This window comes from Lissotriton helveticus, chromosome 3_1 (genome assembly GCF_964261635.1).
Source record: "Lissotriton helveticus chromosome 3_1, aLisHel1.1, whole genome shotgun sequence".
NCBI lineage: Eukaryota > Metazoa > Chordata > Amphibia > Caudata > Salamandridae > Lissotriton > Lissotriton helveticus.
Window position 1 is genome coordinate 381651945 of NC_136061.1, and position 14619 is coordinate 381666563.

General features: G+C 42.8%; 1 protein-coding gene across 1 annotated transcript in view; it reads left to right on the top strand.

Moving 5' to 3' along the window:
- Positions 1 to 14619, top strand: part of LOC144824555 (Na(+)/citrate cotransporter-like) — a 740241-nt gene that overhangs the window by 24780 nt on the left and 700842 nt on the right. The gene's annotated exons all lie outside the window — the stretch shown is intronic.

Genomic DNA, 14619 nt, shown 5'->3' on the forward strand with positions numbered 1-14619 from the left:
CCATCCTAAAATGCTGCGCCGAAAGTCGGCGTGGGGTGCCCCGTTGGCCTGTGAGGTGGCGTCAGTAGCGGACCGATGTGTGAATAGGCCGGAACCAGCACAAGGCGCCAAGATCCGGATGGCACCGAGGTGGTGTCATAGTTGAGAGTTCTGAGCAGCGCTTGTAACACTGTCTGAAGCTTATTTGCACCTGCTGCAGCTTCACTATTGCCCTGGTGTGGCCTAAGATCGCCCATGACATAGGCGGCCACCTCCCGGGGTCCGGCGGAACTTTTTTCCTTTTCCTTTGTGCATCTTGTCCCACAATCCGTTTGACCTGAAGACACGACCAGGTCCCTGAATGTGTGCAGGGGGGCGCTATTGATTGAATCAAAATGGCGGCTTCACACAAAGCTGACTCAAGCGTTGCTGCTGATGCTATACAGAGAAAAACTGGTTTTCAGTTTGTACATTCTTCAGGATTTTTCCATCCAAGGCTGGTTGAGAGTTTGTATAACAATGGCTTCAGATTTTCAACATACTACTCTTCAACATTCTTCCTAAATGTAACAATGTGAGACTCACTAGGAGAACGGTGTAGTGAGGGCCACAAACGGCTGTTTGTCTTTCCTTTCAAAATGCTGCCAACAATATTTTCGGAATGGAAGACAACACAAGGCGCTGAGATTCGGTTGGCACCGAGGTGGTGTCCAGCAAGTTGCCGCACTGGTGTGGCCATCCTACAATGCTGCGCCGAAAGTCGGCGTGGGGTGCCCGAAGGGGGGGGGGGAGGCGGCGCAAACGAGCCTCTCCCGCTTCTCCATGTGGAGGCAGTTCATCTGCAGTGGGGCGCCGAGATCCGGATGGCACCGAGGTGGTGTCTAGCAAGTTGCCGCACTGGTGTGGCCATCCTACAATGCTGCGCCGAAAGACGGCGTGGGATGCCCGAAGGAAGTGTCCTTATCCAGGGCATTATCGCTGTATCATGTCCTCCACTAAAATGGCCCTGGGACACCTTAGAACTCGGACGCTCGATTTTTTTTTTCCTTTCCTGTACATGCAAAAAAAGGTAAATGCCCGGTACGTTACACGCTTCATCTGCCACGATGAACTCTCCAGAGGAACCGAAAAAAAATATAGTTGTGGTAACTATACCATGCATCGTCATATGGAGAGGTGGCACCAATTAATTATAGTGCTGCATAAAAGAGAGATTTGGAGGAGAACCCCTGACCTGCTAGTACATTCATCAAAGAAGTGGCACTGAGAGCTTCAGAGGCAAGGGAAACGGTCCCAAATTTTTAGAAGAACTTTGGAAAGATTAAAATGACATGTTTAGATTGTGGCAAATTAATTTCATGTGGACAGATGAGTGTTACTCTAATAAATACAGCATATGAACATCATCATAGTCGATGGTTGGTAGAGACATTTTGACTATATCCTGGACCTGCCCGTCCTCGCCCAAAATGGCGCCGGAATAAATGGGACTCGTAACTCCTTGTTGTGTACTGGTTGCAGAACCTTGAAATCACGAGATACGTATGCAGTTTTGAAGCACATGGCGGGCGGGGACGAGAATTGATTGAATATTTCGACATCCCTATTGATATTAAGTTCTGATGTGTTATTGATTACTGTACTGTTGAAAGTTCGAATTAACGTCACCCATGGTACTTGCCCGCAAATGTATATCTAGATAATTTTATTGTAACTGGCCCTGTCGTATTTTAATTATAAAATGTACGTCCACCGATTCCGTAACTGTTAGACACCTTAGTTCTTGCAACCTAATGGCCCGCCCGTTACGTTCCTCTACAGTGTAAATGTCTACTCATCACATACGATTACAGTTTGCTCCGTGGCCGGCCCACGTGGTTATAGGCTCGTATTTGTATAATGAAATTTTCACAATAAAGGTTTTTAAAAGAAAACATGGTAGTAGTATATACATTGGTAAAGTTTGTAATAATAGTCACTGTTTTAGAATCATTAAAAGGCAAGTGAAATAAAGAAGACCAATTACATGAAGGGTAAAAGGTATAATACGAAGGAACGCAGTAAAGATAAATGGTCAAGGGCTGTTGTGTTTTCTATTCCTGCAACATAAAGTGATCGATAAGAATCTCATATTCAGGCGTATCGGCGACTAAGACAGCAGGTCGACCCTCTTTTGCTCAACGGCTCCATCATGGGACGAAGAAACGCTCTTTTTCTCGAAAAAAGAATATATTTTACTTGCAGGACAGTTGTAAAATTTCCGGGAAAGTACATTAGTCTGGAACATTATAACATATATTTAAGAAAAAATAATGTTCGGAAGTAATGAAAAGCGTAATTTTTAGGTCATATGACCAAGCCTTTCATCATTACAATAAGAAAAGTAAAATGAACCAATGAAAAGTTTTATTAACAAGTCACATGACTTGTTATGCTTACGTTACGCGCTGCGCGCCCCGGATGACTTCCGGATGTGCTAACGCGGCGCGTCATATGACGCATTACGCGACAACGCAGGTCCAGAATATAGTCAAAATGTCTCCACCAACCAGCGGTCGGAACACAACCCCTTTCAGCAGGCTAAATAGTTCTGTTAAATGAGAACAGAAGGGACAGGCAACAAGAACCATCAGTCAAAGAGGGGAGGGCTAGTTCTTCTCTACCGGGTTACATTGGGGCGCTACCGGAACTGATCGAATTGGTAGTCTACAGTGTTTCTGGATGTTTCAGACTGAAGCTGGGGTTAGCATGAGAGCAGCATCATTTCGTAGCTCCGTCGTGGCCATTCCGCAACCAATCATGGCAGCCGCTCTTTATCGTTATTTTGGGCGGGGTGGGTGGCGGAGCCGAGCTGTTTTGCAGCCATCATTGTGTGGAGTTCAGTTCATCTCACTAGTTTTGTATTTGTCATGAGGGGTTGTTCCTAATGTTTCTATTTTAGCGAGGTCAAAAAGAGATCCCATTAGTGGCCTACTGATTTTGCTCGATTCCTTTTCTTTTTTTTACACGATTTTTCGTTATCTGCAAAGACTAAACAGAGTATTGCGACTCTGTGTTTGTTTGTAAATAGAGAATGAACCAAAGAGAACTAATTCTAAAACAGTAAATACTTGGATAACAATCAATCAAATGGAGAGAGAAGCAGGCACGACGGATTACAACGGGGGCAAAGGCCTGCGTTAACTACCTTTCACTATCTGCAAAGAGAGAGTACTCCTAATAGAAATGAGGGGGGGGGTACCATTCAAAGCAGATCAGTGTGCATAAACACGAAAATGTTTTCACTTACCACGTACTTGACATTCGACAGCTTATGATATTTGCTATTAAAAAACCATTGAAATTCACTGAAAAAACCATAGGTTATAGACCATATATAGTTAGGAATTAGCATTTACAAAACCTTGAAAATTCACTGAAAAAACCATAGGTTATAGACCATATATAGTTAGGAATTAGCATTTAAAAAACCTTATTTTACTCACACAAAACCATTGAAATTCCATATATAGTTAGTTGCACTAACTATATATTGCGCACCCGCAATCCACTGCTGATCATGTCACATATTACATCATTCATGACATGGTCAGTGACATCACTGATGACATCACTGATGACATCTCAAATGACATCACTGATGACATCACTGATGACATCTCATTTGACATCAATGACCACATCACTGATGATATCATTCATGTGACAATACAATGCATCTCTTCACATTTTAATATAACCTCTGTTTCACCCAGTGTTAAAAACAGAGTATAATTTTTGAAACCATTGACACACCAATACTAGTTACTACATACGTACTCACTGATTCCTACGTCTACACACACATTCACTCATTCACCCATACAATCATTCATACATACAATCACTCATGTTTACAACACAATCATATGCACTCATACACCTATACAGACACTCACACTCTGCCACTCATCCATGGAGTTACTCACACACCTAGTCAGTCCTGTAAAGAATCAATCACACTTCCATTTTCTACTCTATACAGTTAAACATAGAGCACCTTACGTTTTCAACCATATACTAACACATACTTACTCTCTTATACAATCATTGATACAAGTACACATTGATCTGTACAGAGTCACACACCTCCCATCCAGCCACACACACACTCAGTCTCCCATGCAAATACTTGGGCAATCAATCAATAACCCATATAGTTACTCATATAGCTACTGATCAACACATGCAGCAGTTTACAGAACAACAGACATAATGATGCACAAATTAAGACAGTTTAGTCACTAACCCATGCACTCAGTGAGACACATTTAATCACTCACTCATACATTCAGTCATGCACCTACTAAATCCTTCGTCCAGACACTTATACATCCACTCATTCTTCAATATGTAAGACATATTTTAACTTTATAGAAACATACAGTCACTGGATGTTGTCATCAGTGATGTCATCAGTGATGTCATTTGAGATGTCATCAGTGATGTCATCAGTGATGTCACTGACCATGTCATGAATGATGTAATATGTGACATGATCAGCAGTGGATTGCGGGTGCGCAATATATAGTTAGTGCAACTAACTATATATGGAATTTCAATGGTTTTGTGTGAGTAAAATAAGGTTTTTTAAATGCTAATTCCTAACTATATATGGTCTATAACCTATGGTTTTTTCAGTGAATTTTCAAGGTTTTGTAAATGCTAATTCCTAACTATATATGGTCTATAACCTATGGTTTTTTCAGTGAATATATATATATATATATATATACATACACACCAGATGATTACTTTGGATGTGCACCTCAACTCACTCCCACAGCACAAAGAAAATACATCAAATGATCAAAGCAACTGGCCTAACATCACAATGGCAATAATCAAGACTCAATACTTCAAACACTGTATCTCACCCAATACTGACTGGGGAAGTTAAACATCCATGATTGAGAGCCTCAGCAACCAGGGCCCCACACTCCAAGGTAGACGCGCCCGTCCCCACTCGGATTCAAAACTCCCGGTTTCTGAGTCAACAATCCACAGATTTATGATCTCAAAACACACTAGAAGCTTAGGGAAAACCTCCACCCAGGCCAGAGGAATCTTACCAGAACCGGCCATGTTCCAAGCAAGCATTCCCATGGCAGGAAGGCTTTCTCATGTCCCCTTCTCCAAATCTCGCATAATCCAGTCTTTATCTCGACGAAGCTCACAAAGCCTTCAGGATACATTAAACAAAAAACAATCCTTGAACATGAATAACTCAAACAACTTGCAAACACTGCTGTGCACGCAGAAAAGCTGAAGCAAGGAAGAGTCAGCAAAAAGGATGACATGAAGCCATGTCAAAGCCAATAGTAAGAACTACATAATTCTCATCAATGTACAACACAATGCACAATTGTGCACAACTGCTTATAGATTCACATACTTCATCTCTCAATGGCCTAGATCATCACATACTTTATCTCTCAATGTACAACACTGAGCACACCTGTGCATCACTGCCAACAACACTGCACTTCAAGACCAAAAAGTACATTTCACATCTCTCTCTACCTCTTGCTTTCTAATGCACATGCCACACCTGTTCTTGGCAAGGCTCTTCTACTGCGTGACTGCTCCCACTGAAAGACCGCAAGATTACAAGAAAGAAACTTTTAAGAGAAACATTGCATATGCAGGACTGTTGTACATTCAGGCTAGGATAAAATAACACACTAAAGTCAGTAAAAATAATGATAGTCAAAGGTCATCACTGGGTGTCAGACCACAAGAGTGCCTCTAGCACTACATTCCACCCCATGGCCTTTGACTATCATTACATACATATATAAAAAAACTGAATTTCTTAACTGAAAGCACAACTATGATTGAATACTGAACTTCATCACTGAGAGCACAACTATGAGTGAAAAACGGAACTTCTTAACTGAAAGCACAACTATGATTTAAGAACTGCATTTCCTAACTGAAACCACACAACTATGATTGAAACACATGTTAAAGCAGTAACATTATATTCTCATGTGCTGAACTGAAAGCACAAGTATAACTTAAACACACATTAAAACAGTGAAATCATAAAGGCATGTAATAATAATTTCAAAGCATGTAAAAGTAGCTCATGACTATCTGGATACTCAGCAAGAATAAATGTATGATGGATACACAAAATGAATGCACAAATTGAATCATGCATATGAACTCCGTAATGCTCCTAATGTCTCAAATGGCTAATACTGGAACTTCTACTGATGAAGCAGCCAAACGTATATATTATGTGCTTGAAAATAAAGGCAACATCATCATCTCAAAAGTGAAAAACCATCTTCTGCAAGTTCAATTGCACAATTTTCTTTCTCTTCAAAGTAACTAGCATTTGCAGAATAAATAATGTCCTTCTGTGTGAAAGACACACAACCTTCTTGCATTTAAAATGATAACTGTGTTTATGTTTACGCAATCAGTTCATGATTGTTGACTTGGTAGGTCTGTCTGATTTGTTCAGCCACAGGATGTCAGTTAGCACCATCCGGTGATCACTCCTGGGTTGGGGAGGGGAGGGGTCCCTCACCAAAACGGGGCACACAAACATGGACAGGGACATCAGGTACACCAACACACGTCACAGTATGATGACCTGGAAAAGAAACAAGCATCACTCTTCTTACAAAAATCATTTTTCAAAAAGCGCACGTTTTCCTTTCTCTGTTTTGAGTTTGAAGGCACAATATTATCATTCCTGTTTGCACAGTTCTCTGCTGGCTCTGGGGAATTATCTGAGAGTTCTACCCATGCTATATCCTCTGAATCCTTGGTATTAGAATGAAACTCTCTTTTTCCCTGCACAGTAGGAAGGGCTGGGGCAGTCTCCTTCCTGACTATTTTTCCACTCACTGCTGAATACTTGCTCCTTTATCAATTGGCAGAAGCCCAAGGCAATCCATTTTCTCTGTCGGCTCTGGTAATTTTCCTTTCTTCAACTCGCCCCTCAACTTCTATGAGACTGGTCTGACTGGTGCATACTGACACATAAGAATCACAGTTCCAGGTAAATCTAGGGGGATATGCATCCCTTCGTTCTCTGCCCACCTGTTTGTATGGTCTTTCTCTCCTAGGTGCCCGCATTTAGTCATGCACACCAAATCTGAATCGTGTGTCACCACCTTTGTCTCCAAGATTTTAGCCTTTTCGTCTGTAACGGAATTGAAGGTTCTGTCATGCACAGTATCTGCGCTTTGCAGTAAAATCTGCCACTTCATTGGGGAATCCTGTGTCTCAAACTCCACGCCTGGACTTTCTATTGGGAACTGCACAAACTGTTCATGCAAAACTGCAGTTTCTGTCTGTATATACCACTTAATAGCAGCTGCTTTCTCCCATTGACAAATCTCATTATGTCTTATTGTCTTCTGCCCAGTGTCTTTCAATACGCCAAGCACAAAAGCGTCTGTATTTGTCCAGCATCAGAAAATGTTACAGTCCACAAAGTTAAAAGCATACTTTTCTTTCCCTGTGTTTCACAAATTCTAAAAATAGCTCACTGCTCCTGAACTGGCACATCAGATTCACTGTCTCCTTTCTGAATTGACCACATTTAAAAAACATACTGCACAGTCTGTTGTGCAGATTCAAAAGTACATTGCTGCATTTCTTTTTTCAAGACAGCGTCTTTCTATGTAGAGCAAGATTCATCATTCACTGTCATGTCTGATTTATACCTGCAACTGGCGATTGCTAATTCTAACAGACTCCAGCTCTCCGTCAGACCCATTCCCGTACCACATCTTCAACAGAGCAAGCAGCTCCATCGCACCCCACCTGCCCAACGTCATCAATCTCTCCCTCGAGACCGCGACCTTCCCAGAGATCTGGAAACGCACTGAGATCAACACCCTACTCAAAAAACCTAAGGCAGACCCAAGAGACCTTAAGAACTTCCAGCCCATCTCTCTGCTCCCCTTCCCGGCCAAGGTCATCGAGAAAACCGTCAACACATAGCTAATCCAAAACCTAGAAGAAAACAGAATGGACCCTTCCCAGTCAGGGTTCCACAGCAACCACAACACCTAGACTGCCCTCATCGCCGCCACCGATGATATCAGGACCCTGTTGGACAACGGCCAGACCGCAGCACTCATCCTCCTAGACCTCTCTGCCGCCTTAGACGCCGTCTGCCACCGCACACTACACGCACACCTCCACGCCGCAGGGATCCGAGACAAGGCTCTGGATTGGACCACCTCCTTCCTCTCCAGCAGAACCCAGGGCGTCCGCCTCCCCCATTCGGTTCCAAGGCCTCCGAGATCATCTGCGGCGTACCCCAGGGATCCTCCCTCAGGCCAACGCTGTTCAACATTTACTTGGCCCTGCTAGGACACGTAGCAGGACTTCAACATAATCTCCTATGCTGATGACACTCAGCTAATCCTCTCCCTCACCAAGGACCCCATCACCGCCAAAGCCAACCTCAACAAAGGAATGAAGGTCGTCGCTGACTGGATTAAGACCAGCTGTCTGAAGCTGAACTCGGACAAGACGGAGGTCCTCATCCTCGGCTCCAACCCTTCAGCCTGGAATGACTCCTGGTGGCCAATCACACTGGGGGCAGCCCTGACACCCACCGACCACGTAGGCAACCTGGGAATCAACCTCGACTCAACGCTCTCAATGACCAAGCAAGTAAACGCCGTCTCCTCCTCCTGCTTCAACACCCTCCGCATGCTTCGCAAGATCTACAGATGGATCCCGACAGATACAAGAAAGACAGTCACCCTGGCCCTCGTCAGCAGCAGACTCGACTATGGAAATGCCCTCTATGCAGGAGCCCCGACCAAGCTCATCAAACGACTACAACGCATCCAAAATATCTCGGCACGACTGATCCTCGATGTACCACGCCACGGCCACATCACCCCCCACCTGAGAAACCTGCACTGGCTCCCTGTCAACAAGAGGATATCCTTCAAGCTCCTCACCCACGCACACAAGGCACTCCACAAGACCGGCCCAGCCTACCTCAACAGACGGCTCTCCTTCTACATCCCCAACCACCAGCTATGCTCCGCCAACCTCTCACTCGCCACCGTCCCGCGCATTCAAAGAACAACCACCCGTGGGAGATCCTTCTCCCACCTCGCAGCAAAGACATGGAACACCCTCCCACTGAGCCTATGACAGACCCAAGACCTGCTTACCTTCAGGGGGATACTTAAGACCTGGCCGTTTGATCAGTAGTGCCCCCAGCGCCTTGAGACCCTCGCGGGTATGTAGTGTTCTTTACAAATGATTGATTGATTGATTGATTGATTGACTGGTCTGTTTATCTCCCTGCACATTCACATGTTCTTTGTTCAAAATCATTTCTGGCTGAGGAACGACCTCAAAAGAATTAATTAAGGCCTTTTGTGACACCGGCAGATTAACTGGCAACATCTCTAAGTTCACAGCACTATTCAAAGGGTACGTTACAGTTGCAGTCTCGGAGAGAGAGAACCCTTCCCAGTGAACCCTGAAGACACACTGTGGAGGACAGAAGGTTGAGGAGCCACCCCACCTGTGGATATCCCCAGAATCAGGATAACTAAAACCACTGTTGAGCACAATCGAGGACTTCAGGATGAGCCAGCTGTTGCGGAAGGATGAAAGAGTCTGTTGGAACCCGGATGTGGGTTAGTGTTCAAAAGTACCTAAAAGGAGAGGGAACAGAGTCAGTGCCATTCCGGAGCATCTAGGAGGCATGCAATGCAAGATGAAGGCGATTCAATGAAACAGGTCAGTTGATAAAGAGGCTTCATTATGGGTACACTGAACTGGTAGCTCTGTCCGAGCCGCCATGAGGCGGAAGACAACAGATTCCGTCCGTCCAACCAACCGTGTTGGCACGGGTCAATAATAGCGGGGGCAGAATCATCAACAGAACCTTTCGATGCGTTTGACTCCATTGGCACGAGTTGGAAGTGGTAACTGATATGGCGGTTACCGTGTGATGAAGCGATGCAGTGAGACAGTGCACAGGGGTTCGGTTACAGTGCGTTCTACAAGTGATACCGCCCTCAACTAGATGAGAGAACAACTCAAGCCCCTAAGGATTGCAGAACCACCACCTTTGTTGCTGAGCCTTTTGGAGTCTGTTGGAGCCCGGGTTCGGCAGACCGGTCGATTGTGTTGCGGTGTCTGTGGGGGCAGGGGAGTGACTCCTTCACTCCAAAGGAGATTCCTTTGGAAGTCTTTAGATGTCCAAAGGCCCAGGACAGAACCTGTATGGAGCATGGACACTGATGGTGCAGCGGGTTTGCAGGACGGTAAGGTCAGGAGCAGACAGAGTCTTCTCAGTTGCAGTCTCGGTCCCAAAGCAAAGGACGATGTGATTAAGTATGGGTGAAATTTGCGAATTCGCGGTCCGCGAAATCGCACGAAACGAGTTCTTGATCCGCAGAATTCGCAAATTAGTGCGAATTTGCGAATTTCTTTTTTTTTGCGTGTTCGCGCGTTTTTTTGCTTATTCGCGGACCGCTTGCAGCGCACCGACCGCAAGGTTGCCCATGCGGTCGTACATGGGCACGGCCATCTTGTGCGCGCTGCGTATTTCCGTTTACGGGTGCTATTCGCAATGTCGCGTTGTGTGCGGTGCGCTATTTCGAGTTCGCGCGTACCCCTTCTGTGGTACAAATTAAAAGATTTAGGAGGATTATGTAGGATAATTCAGACTATGGATAAACCTCAATTGGAGCCTGTTCATCATGATTAAGGGTGGCTTTGGTCCTATTTCTTGAAAGAAAAAATGCCCTGTTGCCCCTACAGTTGAGTACTAAAATCTAGCCACAATTGGTGCTTATTGGGCCACATAGCCTATGATGTCACAATGTGTGGCATAACAGTAAGTGACATCACAAGAAGTAACATCAGATAAGTTAAGATCCCACTCATTGGTTTTTATTAGGTATATATTATGAGTGCATTAAGCAATAAGCACATTATTTGGTTCAACACATTTTGCTTTACGGTTGTCCTGAAAAAGTGGCACACTCCCAAAGCAAAATGTGGGCCTAAACTAATTTTACAATTTTTTTTAAAAACCCTGCCATAAAGAAATTCGTAACCAGGAGAAGCATGGTAGTACATCTGTTATGCTTAATTAGTTTCAAAGTCTGTGTTTTCTAATATTTAATATTTGATGTGTTTTATCGTTTAATACAAGTTGTTTTATATCTGATGCATTAATTCTTCTAGTCAAAGTCAAAGTCAAAGTTTATTTATTATGTTTTGGCTCTCACTGAGGGCCACATAAAGAAATTAAACATACCAAAATACTATAATAACAAATAAGAAAGCAGATATATAAGCATACATAATTAACAATAAATAAACAGAATACTACAGTTATCAGCTTTAAAGTGAATCATGGCGACATTTCAGTAATCTCAATAAATATTTAAGAATCCTTTAAAAAATTTAAAAATTCTACAACAAAATAATTCATTGGGAGGGCAGTAAAGTGCATGAATAAACAATTTGGCATTTAAGATTCCCAATTGTAGACAAATAGGTTTAATCCACTTAACTCGCAAAGAACGTAAAGCAGGGCAAACAAACAAAACGTGGTTACGATCTTGAACAGCGACATCACAAAGGTTACATATCGTGGGACTCCCGTGCCATTTTGCTAAAAGTATATTAAGTGGGAGTAGGTCATGACGTAGGAGATACCATAACCTACGTACTCCATGAGGAATATTCCAGCTCAAATATTGCTGGGCCAGCTTGGGGGTATATGTTTCTAGGAGAGGTTTCCTGGCACATAATCTGGGTTGCGCAAGAGTATCCAGCTTAAAACATAACTCCCATGAAGCTCTTTTTAATAAATTTTTAAGTTCAGAGGAATTGAGTAAGAATAGGGTACTCTCATCCAACTCCAGCAAGGCCACAGCTTTCCTAAAATTTTTTAGTAAAGAGGAAAAATCATTAAGATTACCCAGTAACTCCTTTTTAACAAGCTCTCTTAGAGTACCAGGTTTTCCTCTAGCCAAGCATGCTACCCATCTTACTAGGGCCACCAGTCCCTGTGTCCAACAGCTTCGGAGCCCAAATTCTAGTCTGCATGACGAGGTAGAACATGCATTACTAAGTGATGTAATTTTTCGAAGGACCCGTCCTTCCATTTTTTGAAGGAATCCCCAATGTTTCAGCCCCACTAGTTCTATTCCATATAAAAGAGTAGCTGGGACTTTGGCTTTAAAAACTTCCAAAAAAAGTGAGAAGTGTCTCTTCCCAGTAGCATTATATAACGAACATAGCCCCATTCCATGAGACAATGCTTTACGGGAATTATGTTCGATATGGGGAGTCTCACTAAGATTCGCTGATATTATTTTGCCTAAAAAAGGGTAAGTTTTAACAACATCGAGTCTTTGCCCCCCTATTAACCACTTATAATTGCTCGATCTGCATTTTCTCTTACCAAAAATACACATAATTTTACTTTTTGATGTGTTAATTTTCATATGGTGTGCTACAGCAAATTCATTCAATGCAGACAGGCGATTAGATAAACCCTTCGGGGTCAAATCCAAAACAAGAATATCGTCTGCATACATTAAAATAGATATAGTAGCTCCTCCAATTTTCGGTGCCACTCCTTCACACGATGAAATAAAAATTGGGAGGTCAGCCATATACAAGGAAAATAATATTGGTGCCAATATGCATCCTTGTTTAAGGCCATTTTGGGAGGGAATTAATGAAGTAAGACCCTCTTCTCCACCTTGTAGCACTTTACACCATGTGTTCGTATGTAGAGAACGAACCAATGCAAGTAAGTATCCTGGCATTCCCAATGCCGCCAATTTTCTCCACAGCGATGGACGATCCACTTTGTCAAACGCCGTGGAGAAGTCAATAAATGCGGCATATAGGCCACCATCACGGATGCATACATACTTGTCACTGATCACCTGCAACATTGTCAGATTATCGAGCGTTCCATGTTCTTCACGGAAACCAGTTTGTTCCATTGGTAAAATCTTATTAGTTTCTGCCCATTCCACAATAAGCATTAAAACACATTTCGCGAAGATTTTTCCTATGGCATCTAGCAAAGCTATTAGACGGTAATTAGATGGCAACTCCCGATCCCCCTTTTTAAATATGGGGATTAATATACTACCCCTCCAGGATTCAGGAACAGTTCTTGTCATGAAGCAGGCCTGAAATATAGGGAGAAGAATCCTACTCCAAGTAGCGATATCCTGTTTGATGATTGTCATGGGGAGTTCGTCTGGACCCATGGCTCCGGTAGAGCGCATACTCTTTATTACCGTAGCTATTGTTTTTTCTGTAGGGAGATTACTATTTTGAATATCATTTATTTCCACCAAACCTATATCCTCCATTACCTCAGTTGGAGCATATAGCGCAGTTACAAATAGTGTCCAAACTTTTTCACTGATGGCAATAGGACGGGGTGTTACTACAGTACCACAACCTTTCCTTATTATAGACCAGAATTCTCTGGATCGATTAAAGGTTATTGCTTCCCTCAAATTAATCCACAGTAGATCTTCCTTTTCTCTTTTCAATTTGAGTCTCAATCTAGCTCTTCTACGCTTTAATAATGCTAATAGAGACTCATTTTCCTCTGTTCTATTGAGATATTGTTTCCTGATTAATGCATTTATCTCCCTATTCAGGAAAAATAGAGGACTCGGTGAGAAGTGTGGCCTATTAGCAATTCGCTTTTTCTTAGCGAATCCAATAACTTTTTTAATAAGGTTTTCAAATTGTAAGAATTCTATACCCTCCCACTGTTCAAGTTCCAGTAAAGTATGGGCCAGGAGGCTTTGTATATCCTTCATGGTAGTAGGTCCCCAAAAGCATCTACCCGACCTACAATCAATAGAGAGATCTTTATGCTTTAAGGACCAAGAGTTGTTTTCAGAAGGGGTTAGCGAAAGAGCCAATTTAATTATTTTGTGATCACTCAGAATAGAATGAGTGATCACCATATCCATAATCAAATGGAATGACTCAAAATCCGTAATGGCGTAGTCCAAAATAGACTCACCCCTGTATGAGCCATGTGTATACTGGGCAGGACTATCCCAGGGCATTCTACCATTAATAATAAGCCCTTCTAGGAGGCTTAGTTCCTCCAAGAGAATCTTACCTCTTTTATTAGATTTTATTTTAGGAGGCCAAGCCATTTGAGGTATATTATACATTTCTTCCTTAGACTTATTTCTAAACTTAACTAGGGTAGAGTTAGATAGTTTACTATTTAGATCTCCAACCATTAATATATAAGGGGGATGTTCAACATCCAATAGCTTTGCTACATAGGAAAACATTCGCTTCATAACTACATTAAAACATTCCTCAGGGGGAATGTATGCGTTTAAAATAACAAACGAGGACCGCGCTCCAACTTTGCCCAGATTAGTGAAGGTTATAGATTGAAAGAGATTGCTAGTATCAGAATAATGTGTATATTGCCATTGGAGAGAGGTGGATAACAAACAAGCAATTCCACCTTTCGCATGGCCTTTTTTTGAAGGTTTTGCAGACGCCTCTAAAACAAAAGACTCTTTCCCTACATAGGGGAGACTTTTACACCACGTTTCCTGCAGGCATATTACA